Source organism: Aquarana catesbeiana, linkage group LG04 (genome assembly GCF_042186555.1).
Source record: "Aquarana catesbeiana isolate 2022-GZ linkage group LG04, ASM4218655v1, whole genome shotgun sequence".
Lineage (NCBI taxonomy): Eukaryota > Metazoa > Chordata > Amphibia > Anura > Ranidae > Aquarana > Aquarana catesbeiana.
The window spans coordinates 429,201,477-429,220,188 of record NC_133327.1 but is presented as its reverse complement, the minus strand read 5'-3'; positions in this window follow the sequence as shown (position 1 = coordinate 429,220,188).

Below are 18,712 nucleotides of genomic sequence, written 5' to 3'. Positions count from 1 at the left end.
ACTGACTGCCCTCGGCTCCTATTCTCTGCTCCATCCGTGCCGGCTTTACACCCGCCCATTCTGTCCAATCCACTGCTTGATACTGCTGACCAATCCCATGGCTGTTGCTGCCCAGGGATACCGCTGCAACCAATGACAACCTATGAATACAGAAAGCAGGGAGAAGGGATCTGCAGACCCCCTTTGAAATATCCCACGGTGGCCCTGCATATTGCTGTGACCTTTCATTATCACATGTGTGGAAGGATGTTCGAATGCACTTGCAAGTGTTAGTGCTGCTCTGAATTGTCAGAAAGTTAACATGGCAGGATCACTTTTTTTTTCTTCATGAGGAGATGTTGCTGATTTGCAAGGTAGGTGTGGGAGATTTCTTAGTTTTCCCAGGGTTTGGGGGGGGATGTAGTGTTTGGTGTTTGGAATTTTATGTTTAGTGATCCTGAGAACACACATCACTTCCTGATTCTATGTACAGTAGACTTCCAGCATTTGAACATGTTCATGTAAATACAATGTTTAATGTGTATGTGTATGCATTTAAGCAAGTGCTCCACAAACTGTTGGCTAAAATCAAATCCTGTATCGTCATAATGAACTCTAAGCACATGTAACTTAGCTAGCAATTTTCACTACCCCACACATACTAGTCTAGTTTTTGGTTGCCTTATCCTGGTGTTGTTCACGTCACCCCATCAAAAGTTCACCATTCATAAAAAATTCCACAGACGAGTCATCTGTGGTCACGTTCTTAACAGTTTTCCCTGACAGCTGAGTGTGTCCGCATATGCCACACTTAAAGGCTAATGCCCCGTACACACGATCCGATTATCGGACGAATGATCTCCATTTTTTTTGCTTGCTAATCTCACGTCGAATCTGATGAGTTTACTAAAGTCACGAAAATTCCTGTACGACAGAATGAAAATTTGGAAGTGATGTCATGTTTTGTAATGCACTTGTATTGCATTTTCGAACGACAGCTGTACTGCTTAAACGAAAATCGTACAATCTGACATCGTATGAAAAAAAAATCTGTGCATGTCCAATAGAATAATATCGGATGAACTGTCTTGATCGATTCTCGAAAGCTCTGTACTAACGATCCGATTATTGTTCGATCAATTTGAATGCAGCATTTTTCGTACTCTTTTCAGATCGTGTGTACGAGGCTTAAGTTCACCTTTTTTTGCTAAACTCCAGCCTCTATGTGTACCAACATACCGCTAATGCACCTCTGTTGCAAAAAAAATACACAATTTCTTTAATTGAGAGAAGAAGGCCTTACCTGTGCTTTTCATATATTTGCTTAGAACGCTTAATCCTGTCAGGAAAGGCTTCAGCATAGTACAGCTGCTGTTTCCAGGTGCACACATAAGCCCATGCGCCAGAAAAGACCGAGCAGAAAAGATGTGAGCAAACACGCAACCCCGCATGCGCAAACGCGCATCTGTCACCAAGACTGGTGCCAAATAGCCTATTTAAATGGAGCTTCAGCACTGGCTAATTGCAGTTTCATCTACATCGTTCTGTGTATGTTCCTGCTTCCTGTGTTTGACCTCTGATCTTGACCCGGCTTGCTCCCAACCATTCCCGTCTGCTACATTTTCTGACCCTTGGCTTCACCCTGGATTCTGTCTATGCCTGCTGCTTCTGCTTGATTCTGCATCCATTGCCAACTCTGCCTGTGACCTGACTACACTGCTGTTTGCCGTTTATGCCTGATCTGCCGCCCGTTACCGACCCGGCTCGTCTGACGCTGCTTCCAGCTCTTTGCAAAACCCACCATTTTATTTGCTAAGGCCTCTGCTATAAAAATATATAATGTTTAGGGGTTTTACGTAATTTTCTAGCAAAAATACAGATTTTTACTTATAAACAAAAAGCATCAGAAGAAAGCCTGGTCTTAAAGTGGACAATGCCCGAAGTACTCTTTAGATGTTGCGCTTCTCTATGTGGCCAGGCTGTGAAAAAGTCTCACACATGTGGTATAGCCATACTCAGGACGAGTAGCAGAATGTGTTTTGGGGTATAGTTGCAAGTATGCCTATGCCGTGTGTAAGAAATAAGTTAATAGGACATTTTTGTGAAAAAAAATAAAAATAAAAAAAAATTCTTAATTTTCCAATGAATTATGGGAAAAATGACAACTTCAAAAAACTTGCCATGCCTCTTACTAACTACCTTGGACTGTTTACTTTCCAAAAAGGGGTAATTTGGGGAATTTTTGTACTGTGTTGACATGTCAGGGCCTCAAGAAATTAGATAGGCTGTCAGTACATCACATGTGATCATTTTTCAATGATTGGTACCATAGCTTTTAGACTCATACCAAATAATATACACTGATTTGGGTTATTTTTACCAAAGAAATGTAGCAGTATAAATTTTGGTCAAAATTTATGAATAAAAATAACTTATTTTGCAAAATTATATAACAGAAACTAAGAAAGATACATTTTTTCCAAATTTATCTTTTTGGTCTTTTTTCATTTGTAGCACTAAACATAAAAACCCCAGTGGTGAATAAATACCACCAAAAGAAAGCTCTATTTGTGTGAAAAAAAAATGATAAAAATTTTATTTGGGTACAGAGTTACATGAATGAGTAATTCTCATTCAAAGTGTGAGAGCGCTGTAAGCTGAAAATTGGCCTGGGTAGGAAGGGGCTGAGAGTGACCAGTATTGAGGGAGTTAAGTACGCGATGGCCAAAAACCTATTGACTGTGTGCTCAGCAGGCGATGTTTGGGTCAAACTTATGCTTGCACTGAACCGCTCGTCCATCCCTAAATATAATACGCCAGATGTTTTTTCTTGGATAAAATCGAGTCATCTCTCTCTCTCTTACATTGCCACATTGGACCCAAATCAAACTTCTTGCCTGCTCCCCAGCTACCATGTGAATATTTTTGCTTTTGTCTCCCTGAAACATGACATTGTTATTGTTTTTCTTGTTTAGCAAAACAACTGCCACATCTCTGGAATGTAAGTTTGTGGATCGTGGCTTATGGTTGGTACACAATACAGTGTGCTACTGAATAGAAGAATATAACAAGATATGCCCTGTTTTGCCCATTGGGCAATGTATGCAACGTCAACAGATTTAGCTTTTTTGTTTTAAAGTGTATAAAGTGTATATAACTACCTACTGCAAAATTCCTTTGAGGTGGAAATTAATCATATCACATTGCTGATATTGTATGTAAGCCAAGTTCAATAACATTCGTCAAAAATTTGCAGAACCAAACCCAGGTATGTTCATCTCATTGGTATCTGCCAGCACACTACAGATAGGGTTTTATTTTATGCAAAACATAGCTCCCCGGCCATCCCATAAACAAAAAGAACTAAAATAATTTTACAGTCTTGGAATTTGCAAAAAAAACTGTAGGCTGCAATATTTGTAAAGTTATGCTATATGAATGGGGACATGTAACAAATATAAAGACATTACAAAAATAGCACGTTGCGTAGATCTTGGAGTTGTTTAAAAAGGTTTGGCTAGTTTGCTTCATATATAGCAAAATGACAGTTCGACTCGAACATCGTCTGTTCGCCCGTTCGCCGAATTGCAAATGATATGGGCTGTTCACGCCAAATTCGTGTGGCGCGTCATGGCCCATAATTCACTGCGGCATTGCAGTGCATTGCTGGCTGATGATTGGCCAAGCATGCACTATGACCCGCATGCTTGGCCAATCACAGCGCTGTCTGTTAAGAGAGCTGTAATTGGCCAAAGCCAGGGTGGTTTTGGCCAATTATGGCTCAGGGGGTTTAGTACACGCCCCACACTATATAAGACCGCCTGCACGGAGGCCCTGTGTAGTGTGTTCCTGCTTTGAGAGACAGTGTCATTTGATTTAAGTTAGATAGATTAGGCAGGACAGTCAGTCAGTTAGCTGCACTTAAAGTGTATTGTGTATATATGCATCCCAGGTGTTGTAATATATATATATATATATATATATATATATATATATATATATATATATATATATATATATATATACATATATACACATACATACACACACACACACACATACATACATACATATATATACACACTGTATTCATTTTAGCTAGATCCGTTCCTGTTATTATCTTCCTACTGACAGGCAGGCTTGTGTTGTTACAGTATTTACAGCTACCTGAAGAAAATTGCTGGTGTTTTTCTGATCCTAATAGTATCACAGTCAGGCAGCTAGACTACTTACAGTTAGTGTAGTGCGTCCTCCTCACAGTGTTCAGCTAAAGCTACAAGTTAGTTTAGTGCGACCTCTGCACAGTGTTCAGCTAAAGCTAAAAGTTAGTGTAGTGCACAGTGTTGAGCTAAAGCTACTAGTTAGGGATGAGCCGAACACCCCCCTGTTCGGTTCACACCAGAACATGCGAACAGGAAAAAAGTTCGTTCGAACATGCGAACACCGTTAAAGTCTATGGGACACGAACATGAATAATCAAAAGTGCTAATTTTAAAGGCTTATATGCAAGTTATTGTCATAAAAAGTGTTTGGGGACCCAGGTCCTGCCCCAGGGGACATGGATCAATGCAAAAAAAAGTTTTAAAAACGGCCGTTTTTTCAGGAGCAGTGATTTTAATAATGCTTAAAGTCAAACAATAAAAGTGTAATATCCCTTTAAATTTCGTACCTGGGGGGTGTCTATAGTATGCCTGTAAAGGGGCGCATGTTTCCTGTGTTTAGAACAGTCTGACAGCAAAATGACATTTTGAAGGAAAAAACTCATTTAAAACTACCCGCGGCTATTGCATTGCCGACAATACACATAGAAGTTCATTGATAAAAACGGCATGGGAATTCCCCAAAGGGGAACCCCGAACCAAAATTAAAAAAAAAAAAAATGACGTGGGGTTCCCTCTAAATTCCATACCAGACCCTTCAGGTCTGGTATGGATTTTAAGGGGAACCCCGCGCCAAAAAAAAAAAAAAAAAAAAACGGCGTGGGGTCCCCCCAAAAATCCATACCAGACCCTTATCCGAGCACGCAACCTGGCAGGCCGCAGGAAAAGAGGGGGGGACGAGAGTGCGGCCCCCCTCCCTCCTGAACCATACCAGGCCACATGCCCTCAACATTGGGAGGGTGCTTTGGGGTAACCCCCCAAAACACCTTGTCCCCATGTTGATGAGGACAAGGGCCTCATCCCCACAACCCTGGCCGGTGGTTGTGGGGGTCTGCGGGCGGGGGGCTTATCGGAATCTGGAAGCCCCCTTTAACAAGGTGACCCCCAGATCCCGGCCCCCCCCCTGTGTGAAATGGTAAGGGGGTACATAAGTACCCCTACCATTTCACGAAAAAAGTGTCAAAAATGTTAAAAATGACAAGAGACAGTTTTTGACAATTCCTTTATTTAAATGCTTCTTCTTTCTTCTATCTTCCTTCATCTTCTGGTTCTTCTGGCTCTTCTGGTTCTTCCTCCGGCGTTCTCGTCCAGCATCTCCTCCGCGGCGTCTTCTGTCTTCTTCTCCTCGGGCCGCTCCGCACCCATGGCATGGGGGGGAGGCTCCCGCTCTTCTCTTCTTCTTTTCTTCTCTTCTTCTCTTCTTCATTTTCTTCTCCGGGCCGCTCCGCAATCCATGCTGGCATGGAGGGAGGCTCCCGCTGTGTGACGGCGCTCCTCGTCTGACAGTTCTTAAATAACGGGGGGGCGGGGACTTCCCTGTGGCATTCCCCGTGACGTCACAGGGAAGTCCCGTCAAGTCACCGTGCGTCAGAGGGGGGCGGGGTCACCGGGTGGCCCCGCCCCCCCGTTATTTAAGAACTGTCAGACGAGGAGCGCCGTCACACAGCGGGAGCCTCCCTCCATGCCAGCATGGATTGCGGAGCGGCCCGGAGAAGAAAATGAAGAAGAGAAGAAGAGAAGAAAAGAAGAAGAGAAGAGCGGGAGCCTCCCCCCCATGCCATGGGTGCGGAGCGGCCCGAGGAGAAGAAGATAGAAGACGCCGCGGAGGAGATGCTGGACGAGAACGCCGGAGGAAGAACCAGAAGAGCCAGAAGAACCAGAAGAACCAGAAGATGAAGGAAGATAGAAGAAAGAAGAAGCATTTAAATAAAGGAATTGTCAAAAACTGTCTCTTGTCATTTTTAACATTTTTGACACTTTTTTCGTGAAATGGTAGGGGTACTTATGTACCCCCTTACCATTTCACACAGGGGGGGGGCCGGGATCTGGGGGTCACCTTGTTAAAGGGGGCTTCCAGATTCCGATAAGCCCCCCGCCCGCAGACCCCCACAACCACCGGCCAGGGTTGTGGGGATGAGGCCCTTGTCCTCATCAACATGGGGACAAGGTGTTTTGGGGGGCTACCCCAAAGCACCCTCCCAGTGTTGAGGGCATGTGGCCTGGTACGGTTCAGGAAGGAGGGGGGCCGCACTCTCGTCCCCCCCTCTTTTCCTGCGGCCTGCCAGGTTGCGTGCTCGGATAAGGGTCTGGTATGGATTTTTGGGGGGACCCCACGCCGTTTTTTTTTTTTTTTTGGCGCGGGGTTCCCCTTAAAATCCATACCAGACCTGAAGGGTCTGGTATGGAATTTAGGGGGAACCCCACGTCATTTTTTTTTTTTATTTTGGTTCGGGGTTCCCCTTTGGGGAATTCCCATGCCGTTTTTATCAATGAACTTCTATGTGTATTGTCGGCAATGCAATAGCCGCGGGTAGTTTTAAATGAGTTTTTTCCTTCAAAATGTAATTTTGCTGTCAGACTGTTCTAAACACAGGAAACATGCGCCCCTTTACAGGCACACTATAGACACCCCCCAGGTACGAAATTTAAAGGGATATTACACTTTTATTGATTGACTTTAAGCATTATTAAAATCACTGCTCCTGAAAAAACGTCCGTTTTTAAAACTTTTTTTTGCATTGATCCATGTCCCCTGGGGCAGGACCCAGATCCCCAAACACTTTTTATGACAATAACTTGCATATTAGCCTTTAAAATTAGCACTTTTGATTTCTCCCATAGACTTTTAAAGGGTGTTCCGCGGCATTCGAATTTGCCGCGAACACCCCAAATTGTTCGCTGTTCGGTGAACTTGCGAACAGCCAATGTTCGAGTCGAACATGAGTTCGACTCGAACTCGAAGCTCATCCCTACTACTAGTGTAGTGCGTCCTTTGAACAGTGTTCACCTAAAGCTACCTGTAGAAGATTGGTGGTGTTCTCATACTACAGGCAGTTGATTTTGCTAGCTGCAGTATCAGTATATTTTATATATATATATATATATATATATATATATATATATATATATATATATATATATATATATATATATATATATATATATATATATATATATATATAAATCCCAGCCAGCACAGTGCAGCTACATCTCACTGCAGGCCATTAGTATGTCTGGAAGGCCAACAAGGAGAGGCAGACAGTCACAAGCCAATAAAAGAGGGCAAGCAGGCTCTGTGTCTAGATGCAACAGTGCTGGTCGTGGAGATGGTGCATCCTCATCAGCACGTGGCCGTGGGACATGCTTGGCCTTTTTTTCGGCAACTGGCCATGTTGAGCTGCAACTCTCAGAGAAGGGTCTTCTCCAGCCACATTCACCCTGTCCCTGGGCAGGTGCGCGCTGGATTGGCACTTCGGCGCATGCGCGGGCTGATGGAGCGGCGTGTGGGCGATAACTCATGCACGCCCACCGTGACACTCTGGCAGGGCTATTTAAATCAGCTCCAGCACCCAGACGGGTTACTGGTTTGTCTTCAGCTCCTGTTGCTTCCCGTTTCCTCTTTATGCTTACCTCATCTCCTGTTGTGACCTGGACTGCTCTCACCATGCTGCTTCTCTCCTGCATTGACCCCCAGCCTGCTTAACGGACTTCCTCTGCTTGCTACCAGTGTTTGACCCCCAGCCTGCTTAACGGACTTCCTCTGCTTGCTACCAGTGTTTGACCCCCGGCCTGCTTAACGGACTTCCTCTGCTTGCTACCAATGTTTGACTCTTGGCCTGTCTATACGGACTTGTCTTGCCTATTGCTTGTGTTTGACCCTCTGCTTGCTTACAGTTTATCTGCTCCACCCAGCAACGGGACTTCAACCAGTTCCAGGACTCCTGCATCCCTAAACCTGGCTCTGCAGTTTCCCACAAGGAATCCATACCTGCTGGTGGCCTGTGCTCCTTAGTGCCCCCCATTCCCTGTATCATCTCCAGGGGACGGGGTGCACGTAGTTGCAAGGGCGGACCGCTCTCGGAATCTTTGCCTTGGTAAGTACGCACCTGACAGTACAAACCAGCCAGATGTCTGAGGCCAACAGAGCGCGTTCCCCTTTAGAGATCCTGTGCCAGCAGGTCTCAGCTCTCACCGATGCAGTCCAGAAACTACAAGAAGACTATATCCAAATTGACAGCCGCCTTCAGCAACTATCCAGTCCATCTCCACCTGCAGCTCCCGCACCTACTAGTGGGGCCTTCGCCCTTCAGCCCACTGCAAGCTCAACAGTAGTTATGGCGCTCCCTGAACCCAGGTTCCCTACACCTGAGCACTTCTCAGGGGATCATAAAAAATACAGAGCCCTCAGGAATGCGTGCTCTCTCTATCTGTCCCTCCAGCCCAGGACTTTTTCTTCTGACGCAGTAAAAGTGGGGTTTTTTATCTCCCTTCTAGCTGAGGAGCCACAAGCTTGGGCTCACAGTCTGATGGAACAAAGGAGCCCTGTCTTGAATTCTATAGATACTTTCTTTAAGAGCATGGCTCAACTTTATGATGATCCGCAATGCACTGCCACAGCTGAAGCAACCCTGCATAACCTTTCCTAAGGAAAAAGGCCCATAGAGGATTACACAGTAGAATTCCGCAAGTGGGCAGCCGACATGGCTTGCTATGGGCCTGCTTTGAGGTACCAATACCGTCAAGGTCTCTCTGAGGTCCTTAAGGATGAATTGGCTAGGATAGAAACCCCAGCCTCTCTAGAGGAGCTAATCTAGTCAGCCACCAAGCTGGATAGGCGTCTACGTGAGCGGCACGCAGAACGTTTTCAAGGGTTGCGACCTAGTTGGACACCCTTCAGGCCAATGCCTATCCATTCTCCACCTCCTACTGCTGCTACCTCCTTGGCTCCTGAAGCCTAGTCCATGCAACTCGGACTGGTCCGTGCTCCTCTGACTCCTGAAGAAAGGCAACGCAGACGCCAATCCAATCTGTGCCTGTACTGTGGAGGTTCCGGTAATTTCCTTCGCAGCTTCCCAGTGAGGCCTAGTAAGTCATACCTGCAAGACACTGTAAATTACCGAGCCATTGGTATACCCAAGACTTATGTTTCTCTCCTTATCTCTCTACAGCTACCGGAAGAGGAAACCCGTCTGCTAGTAATAATTGATTCCGGAGCTTGTAGCTGCTTCATAGACATCTCGCTGGCCCAAAATCTACATATTCCTCTTCAGGCTAAGGCCCAAAGCCTCCTGGTACATTTGGCTGATGGGTCCCTTCCCCGTTCTGGACCCATCACCCGAGAAACCAAGCCCATCCTTACCTCCACCGACTCAGGCCATCAAGAGTTTCTATGTTTTGATCTTATCCATTCACCTATCTTTCCTGTAATCTGTTGGAAACACAGCACGTTAAGACTGTTATGGACTGTTCCACAGGAGCTGGTTCTGAGGCCTATGTTGAGAGGCGCAACACACAGTAAGACCCTTATGGACTGTTCCATAGATGTTCCTGTTGAAAACCGCAATACGTTACCACAGTTAAGGACTGTTCCATAGGTACTGGTTCGGAAGCACATGTTGGGGAGCAACATACGTTAAGACAGTTATGGCTGTTCAATAGGAGCCGTGTCTGAAGAAGGCTGGTATGCGCCCTTCAGGCGCAAAGCAGCATATGTTGGAATTCAATATGAATATCATATTTTACATATATTTACTTACTATGCCTAAGAGAAGCCAGACTCCCATGGTTTTTGAAAAGACTGAAAGTTTCACACTTTCGGGAGGATAGGATGTGGCCTCCCAGGTTGGAATGTAGCCTGGTTAGCTCCCATTGCGCATGACAATGCGGGCTCCGATCTGTCTATGGGAATTTCCTGATTAACTGCTTTCTGCACAGGCTTCAAAGGCAGCTAAACTGACAGGGATGATGGATGAGGTGAGATACAGGAAATCAAGGGCCCAGGTGTTTGTAGAATTTGACATCGGTCGGATGATGGCAATTCATGGACCAACACTGCCCCCCAGAGGACCACTATGGCAAGACGGTCCATATGATAGCCTGTTGTTAAAAGGAAATGTTTGCTAGAGAAACAGTCTCCTTAAGACCTGAGGACCAGCCGAGGAGGATGTGCTAAGTATCAATCTTGCATTGTGTTATGATTGTAGGCCTTGTAATATTGCAATTTCTTGTAGTATATTTATGTTAGTTTTCCTAGTTATGCTGTTTTAATACATTCCTATTTTTATTGGGAAATAAATGTAACTTGTCTTACTAGAAGCACTGTGTGTTTGGTTTCATAGCCAACCTGGTATTATTGTGATATTAACAATAGCATGTGCTCAGAGTTTAATAGACTAACTAATTATAGGGACTAGACAAATTAATACACACATATAATATTAATAATTATATTGATTACTTCAATTAGCACCCAGAGAGCGTGTGAATTTTATTTTTACACAGAATCCACAAAAACCTAATGTATTTTTTGTCTTGAGACCCTGTAAGCATAAATCCTCAAATACACCCAGAACTAAAAATCGTCTCTAGTGTGGACAAGATTGGCTCTGGCTCGCGAATTCTGAAACCACGCTTGGATGATCATGAAGATTCTGTGAAATATTTCATCAGGGAGACGGACGCGTAGAACCTGGTGAGATCTTCGGCTGATATATGTATATATGTTAAACGTTTGTATCGTTAATGTGTTTTAGGCCTGTAACCAGTAAACGGTACTGGTGAGTGAAGGGATTGATCATCCCTGGTACTGATATAGCCTGCAGATTGACAGGATATACCACACGTCTTTGAGGAAAAAGTGGGAGAAATATAGATTTTTATTTTGTTTTAATTTTTTTTATTGATTTTCGTTTTTTCATTTTTATTTTTTTTTTTTTAATAATTCTATTACTAGTGTATTTTTTATTTGGTCCCCACGTGAGTGTGAAATAGCGCTCTGTTCCAACAGAAGTTCAATGTGGCCTGCGATCTAAGGGGTTTAGAAATCAGTGGGATTATAGTAAGGCATTGACTAAGAGTGTGCCTTGTGTCTTCTAGACTGTAGAGCCGAGAGGAACAAAGTTGTTTTTAAACAGCTTTTGGATTTGTTTTTTTTTGTATTTTTTTGGGTTTTTTTGCTCTTGATTGTGGAACTACAAGTCAGAGTTTGCTTTCAAACAGTTTTATCTGTGTGTGTTTTGTTGTCTAGCTGTGGGCATTGTGTAAGCAACTTCAGTGCAGCTAGGTGCGAATTAGCATAGCAGTGGAAGCCATTGAAGGTTTTGTTAACAAGTATGGTTGTGTTAGATTTGAGTCTATAAAAGAGAATGCATTGGGGAGTGCGCATGCGCGAGAGCTCCGTAATGGCCGCTTAAGCCCGGAGCTCCGCACCACCCCGGACCGACGAGCGGCATTCCTCCAGCCACAATCGGCGGAGGACCCTTCCGAGCACTCCCCCCGCTTTGTGAACAGCGGGGGATCAAGGTGAGATGTCCGGGGCACAGGCCCGGCGCGATCTAGGCCCGCAATTTGCAGCGGTGGCGGCAGAGGGGTGTACCAAGATGGCCGCCGGCAATGATCCCACTAGGCCGCACTCAGCCACACAGCACAAGGGGCCGGAGCAAAGACCCATACTCACCCCCCCGACTCTGACCTATGCTCAGGCAGCCCAGGGAAGCCCCAGCACGCTCCAGACTGGTCATCAGGGCCTGCAGCAGCATCAAGCCCCACAGGGGACCCTAAGAGAGAGACACACAGCAGTGGTAAGGGGGAAGATGGAGCCATCTCCTCAGAGATACCCCCTCATCCCCCCTCGTCAGCAAGCACATCACCTGGATACTCGTTTAAAGACATTACAGCAATCCAAGAAGAGCTCTTTTCCAAATTTTCAGCACTTTTAGAAAAGGGTCTAGCTAATACAGCCACCCAGATCACTAATGCTATAAAAACAGACCTTTCTAACCTGGGCTCTAGAATGGAGGCTATGGAAGACAAAATCGACCATACGGTCGCTAGAACAAACCAGAACGCTGCACATATCCAGACAGTCCAAGAACAACTGGACACAGCCCTATTAAGAATCAACGAACTTGAGAATAGGTCCAGGAGGTATAATTTTAGAATAAGAGGCCTTCCGGAGTCCTTCACGGATATCCCCCTCACGGTTCAGGACTTTATCTCAGAGCTCATCCCTAATATTCCGCCACATAGGCTAGAGTTGGGCAGGGCTCACAGGGCTCTGGGACCCCCGAGGAAAGATGGCTCTCCAAGGGACGTAATAGTAAAACCGCATTTTTATGCGGTCAAAGAGGAGGTTATGAGACAATCACGTCTGAAGCCTAAGCTCCAACATCAGGGTCACCAAATCCAGGTTTTTGCAGATCTGGCTCAATCCACCATACAAAGAAGACGTACCCTCAAACCCCTCCTTTCAGTCTTGATGGAACGAGACATCAAATACCGCTGGACATTCCCCTTTGCCGTGATGTTCTCATTACAAGGCAAGACCTATGCTTTCTCCAATCTCCCGGACGGTGAGAGACTTTTCCTTTCCCTCAAACTAATCTCCCAGGAAGCCCCCATGGAACTTTCATCTTCTTCATCGGGCTCGTCCAAACGTCCTCCTCCAGGCAGCCCAGTCTCCCCTCTCTGGATCAAGGGCCCTTCTAAAAGGAGTAAGGATGGAAGACCCCCATAACAGTCCTGCAAGATTCCTTTTTATTCTCTCAGATCTTCCAAGGTCATTTCTGTTTGGGACTGCTCCCCTCCGTTGATTGAGCTTAAGCTCACCCTTTCAAATGCACGGCCCAATCGGGGCCATGGTCACAGGACACTCTCTTCCCACTAAAGCTTTGACACTGCCTACAGATGGGGATCACCGAAACGAATCATCTATGGAGAACTATCCCCATGCTCCCTTTACCTCTCAGAAGCGAGAGGAAGGTTTAGTATTATTCCTCTCGGGGGGATTCAAACCCTGGAACTTTTAATCTCCATAGGAACCAGCAAGCATCCTCTACCCAGATCCATGATCATGGTTGTAGTTAGCCCAGTGCTAGTGGTTATTAAATTTTCTGTGTTCTGATAGTTCCTATTAACTACCTTTTTTATTTTTCTTGATTGTAATTATTGGTCTAAGGTTACAGTTTACTCTTGAATTGAACAGGTCAAAGATCTTAGACTACATTATGCACATTTTATGTTACAGTTACTCAGAAGTAAGGGTCCGGGGTGGTACCCTTGCGCCTCCTCTCACTCCTAGGGAACCTTATGTGCTCCCGCAGAGTGAGACTTCCCGCGCCCATTATGGACGAGGGAAGATTTAAAATGGAGACTAAGCGGTCAGGAGGACCGCTGCCCTCCACGGGTCCAGTTAGAGGACCTTTGATATTGCTTTTGTTTTTATGTTTGTTTGTCTCTCTATCTTCTCTCTATTCTTCCTCATCACTTCTTTCTCTTCTAGCTGGCCATCTGGAGTTGCCCTGGAACCTCCCGTATACAGACATAGGTCGGTTCCCTCATCCCATCACCCTACCTATGAACACACCCCTACACGAGGTAAGTGGCTGCTGGGCCGGTGATCACTTCTCCCTCTGTTCCCATGGCTGATTCGTCTTCTAAGGGACTAGATCTCAAGGTGGCTTCTCATAACGTTCAAGGGCTCAATTCTCCTAGGAAAAGGAGAGTAGCTTTTGACCATTACAAATCGCTCAAACTTGACGTAGTGCTCCTGCAGGAGACGCATTTCCGATTCTGTACAGTCCCAAGTTCCTACACTCCTACTTCCCAACATTTTTCCTAGCCAACGCTCCTAACAAAACCAAAGGTGTTGCAATACTTTTTTCTAAGAACATTAAATTTACCCATATTTCTGACCTTAAAGACCCAGAGGGATGGTTCATCCTTGTAAAGGGCACTCAGGAGGGGGTACTATACTCCATAATCTCTTACTATGTCCCTAACAAGGGTCAAGCAACTTTCTTCCAGAACCTTTTCACAACTCTCAACCCCCTCCTTGAGGGCAAAGTCATTTGGGGAGGGGATTCAAATGTAGCGTTTGACCAGGGCCTAGACAAAAATAAACCACTCAAGGAAAGACTAACCCGCCCCACAAAACTAAGCACTAGAATAGCTAAATTGATTCACTCCCAAGGCTTGGTAGATATCTGGCGGGAATTAAATCTCACAGGCAGGGATTTTATACACTTCTCCTCTCCCCACCAGACATACGCAAGGATTGACCACATACTCATTCCTACTAACCTTATCCCCCTATCCTCCAAAGCTAAAATCATAGACATAGTCTGGTCAGACCACTCGCTGGTCCTCCTGACTATGAAAAATGTACTATCGAGAAGCGGGGGCTCTTATTGGAGACTGAACGAGTCTCTCCTAGGAGATCCAGTTCATGCCAAGATGATAGCAGATGCTATCAAGGAATATTTTAGAATAAACAATGGGGGAAACATCTCCCCGGAAACCCTTTGGGCAGCCCACAAGGTCACAGTCCGTGGTAAGATCATCAGATTAGCTACTCAAGTTAAAAAGGAGAGACTGATAGACATTCATAGACTAGAGCAAAAATTTATTACTTTGAAAATAGATCACAAAAAACACCCATCTAGGGAGCTTAATGAAAAAATAGAGGCGATCAGAGTGGAACTTAATCTAGCTTTAACGGCAAAAGCCGAAAAACATATGAGATGGAGTGGAGCTAAATTTTACTGCCACAGGGACAGAGTAGGGACGATGCTAGCTACGAAGCTGTCCCCCAAGTTCCACTCTCACTCTTTCCCCAAATTGCGCATAGCGGGCCAGCCACCAACGGCCAACCCATCTAAAATCATGAAAGCCTTTCACGAATTTTACTCTGAATTATATAAAACCACACAACAACCTAGAGACATCTCGATCGCTTCCTTTCTCTCAAATCTTCAACTGCCCTCTCTATCCAAGGATCATAGAGACCTTATGGAGGAACCCTTTACCTCGGACGAGATAAGGGAGGTTATTAAAAACCTTAAGGCAGGCTCGGCCCCGGGCCCAGACGGCTTCTCTGTACCTTACTACAAGAAGTTCGGGGATATACTGGCCCCCCACATGGCAAAATTTTTTAACGCTAAGAAATCAGGCACTCCCATGGACCCACATCTGAACACGGCTTTCATAGCAGTCATTCCCAAACCCAATAAGAATCACGAAGAAGTAGAGAACTATAGGCCCATATCTCTAATCAACAACGATCTCAAGATTCTCACTAAAATTTTAGCCAACCGTCTTGCCTCCTTTATCAAGCAGTATGTACATAAAGATCAGGTAGGATTTATTCCGGGGAGGCAGGGCCCAGATCAAATCAGGAGAGCGGTGGACATTGTCTCCATTCTCCAAGCTAATTGGGAAGGGGGCCCCAAACAGGCAGGAATGCTATTGTCTTTAGATTTGCATAAGGCCTTCGACTCGATCGAATGGCCTTACCTCTTTTCCCTCCTGGAGAGCTGGGGCTTCGGGGCCGGATTTTTAGGGACTCTGCGATCTCTCTACTCCAATCCGGCAGCTATCCTCCAACTGCAGGGCCAATATTCCAAGCCCCTCCAGATAGCGAGGGGGACTAGACAGGGTTGCCCTCTCTCCCCTCTGATTTTCGCCATGGCCATAGAAACACTCGCGATAGCCATTAGATCAAACCCAAATATTCACGGAGTTTTATGTGGGGAACAAGTCCACAAATGTGGACTCTTCGCCGACGATATGCTCCTTTTCATAACGTCTCCTACCACATCTCTTCCAAATTTGTGAAAACTGCTGAAAGAGTTCTCAAGTATCTCAGGCCTTAAAGTCAACTATTCGAAATCATCGGCTTTAAATATCTCCCTTCAAATAGAAACAGTATCCTCTCTTCGAAGCTCTTTTGACTTTAAATGGAATGACCAATGGATAGATTATTTGGGAATCAAACTTTCAGCAAAAACGGAATATTTATATCCCTTGAACTTCCCTCCAATGTACTGCAAGTTAGCGTCTGACCTGGGAACATGGTCCAAGGGAGAGATCTCCTGGTTGGGCAGAATTCATGCAGTGAAAATGACGCTCTTGCCTAGACTCCTATACCTATTCAGGGCCATTCCGATAAACATTAATAAGGAACACTTGACCAAATTCCAAAAAAAGATCACCAAATTTATCTGGGGGGAGAGAGGACATAGATTTCAACAAAAAACCCTTTTCCTTCCTAGAACCCAGGGGGGCATGGGGGTTCCTCAGCTTTTCTGGTACCATCAGGCCGCCAGGCTAGCCCAACTCTCCACGGTCTACTCTAAGGCAGAGAAACCAGATTGGATCCAGATAGAGAGACAGGCAGCCCCCTCATACACTCTGGACTTCCTTCTCTGGACTCCCCCCAAACATAGACCCCCAATACTCTCCCCATCTCTTTCTCAAGCATTTCAATTATGGGATAATCTGAGAAACAACCCCGCCCTAATCTCGAGATGTCTACCACTAGCACACATTTTCAACAATCCTGATTTCGCCCCTGGGTTAGATATTAAGGCTTTCCGTTGGTGGCTGGACAAGGGACTGTATCGAATCGGACATTTCTTTACAAATGAGGGGCCCATCTCTCTGGAACTCGGTGAAAGGCTACTTGAAATTCCGAACTCTGAGCGTTTTAGATTCCACCAAATAAGACATTTCCTCCGCCAACTTTGGAGAGGGGGGACTTCCTCTCATAACGCCTTCACGCCATATGAATTATGGTGCGGACGCTCTTTGGAACAGAGGGGGGGATCTCTGTCATCTACCAGTCATTAGCCCTCCACACCCAAAAGACTCCTTATATGATTGCCTGGGAAAGTGATCTTGCCATTGATTGGGAAGCTGCTAAATGGAGATGCTCCTTCGATAGAGCCTTTAAAGGCATTAAAAATATTTCCCTAATTGAATCAAGTATTAAAGTTATAACAAGATGGTACTTTACCCCCAGCAAGCTTTCCAAAATGTTCCCAACAGCTGACCCCAGGTGTTTCCGAAGTTGTCAGCTCTTGGGTTCAATGGCTCACGTCTGGTGGGAATGCCCTAGACTGAGGACCTTCTGGGGTAAGATATTCTCCCTGATCCGGAAAATAACACAGATTCAAATTCCGAAAACCCCGGCCATAGCTCTTCTTAACGATAGCTTGCCCAAGGCTCCAAAGCACTCACGTAAACTAATTCACTTCATCCTCCTAGGCACAAAACTCACCATTCCTAAGGCTTAGAAACAACCCAAAGTCTCAGTGAAGGCTGTAATTCATAAAGTTTCCTGGATTATGGCCCAAGTGAAACTGGCAAGCATTCTAGACGACAAAAAAATGCAATTTGAAGCTGTTTGGGAGCCTTGGGCACAGTTTGTTGGTATCTCTCTTATACCCGGAGTCCAACCCCAAAACTAAAATGGACAAATTGAGGGGCGGGGGCCCCCCCGATGGCTGGCTAACCCTCTTTTCTTACTTTTCTCCCTTTCCTGACTCTATCCTATTCTTCCAGATTTGGTTTCTTTTGAGTGTGTACACCCGCTGAGGGAGACTAATTCAGGCTCTTCTGCAAAAGGTGTAATATGTCCCTTACAAAGAGACTCCTAATAGTATGTCAAATACCTGATGTCTGTTTTTTGTTTCACACTAAAGGCTTTACCCTTACAGTAGTTATTTAAAATGACACATCGTACCCTATGATTTCAGGATTCTCATAGGAGAGGGGAGGAGTGGGGGCTCCTACTGTGCACAGCATGATCCCTTTTGGGGTGCCGGCGGGATCCCCTAGGGCCTCTCTAGGAAACGGTGATTGATCTTAGTGGTTTTCTTTCTAGATGTTCTAGTAATAACCAAATAAACAATGGTCCTCTTTGCAATATATAGACAGTTTTCTATAGCCTTTTATATGTTAGCGCTCTATCCCCCTCAGGGGTATGTCGATTAACAATTGATGTAACATGAACCTTTGATACAGAGTTTGTATTTTATTTTTTGTTATTCTGATAAACCAATAAAAGATTTTGAAAGGAAAAAAAAAAAGAGAATGCATTAACACACCAATACAATGATCTATTAAAACAATGCAATACCCATAATGATGACATAAAGCATAAAAAAATCTTCCAAAAAAGCAAGAAACAGAGATTAGCCAATGCTGTATGTGTGTTGTTAAAGATGAAAGAGATTGCGGAACAAAAAGAATTGGAGTGGTACAAAGATAGAACAGAATTAATAGCTAAGATAGAAGATGTGAGTAAAGGTGTTTCTGCTATAGTGGCGAATACAGATTCAAACGTTTGTGAATGTGATGAACTGAGGGATGAGATCGAACAACTGGTGATTGAGAATGGTTCATTAGAGCAGAAATTGGATGAATTGGAGGAAACGTGTATGTTAAGGGAACAATTTTATAGCATCTTTAGGACAAAGAGAGGCCGGTAATGAAGCTGCTATAGAAATGTTTAAAAGAGAATTACAAGAGTGTAAAAATCAGCTAGCCCAAAAAGATAATACAATTTTTTTTAA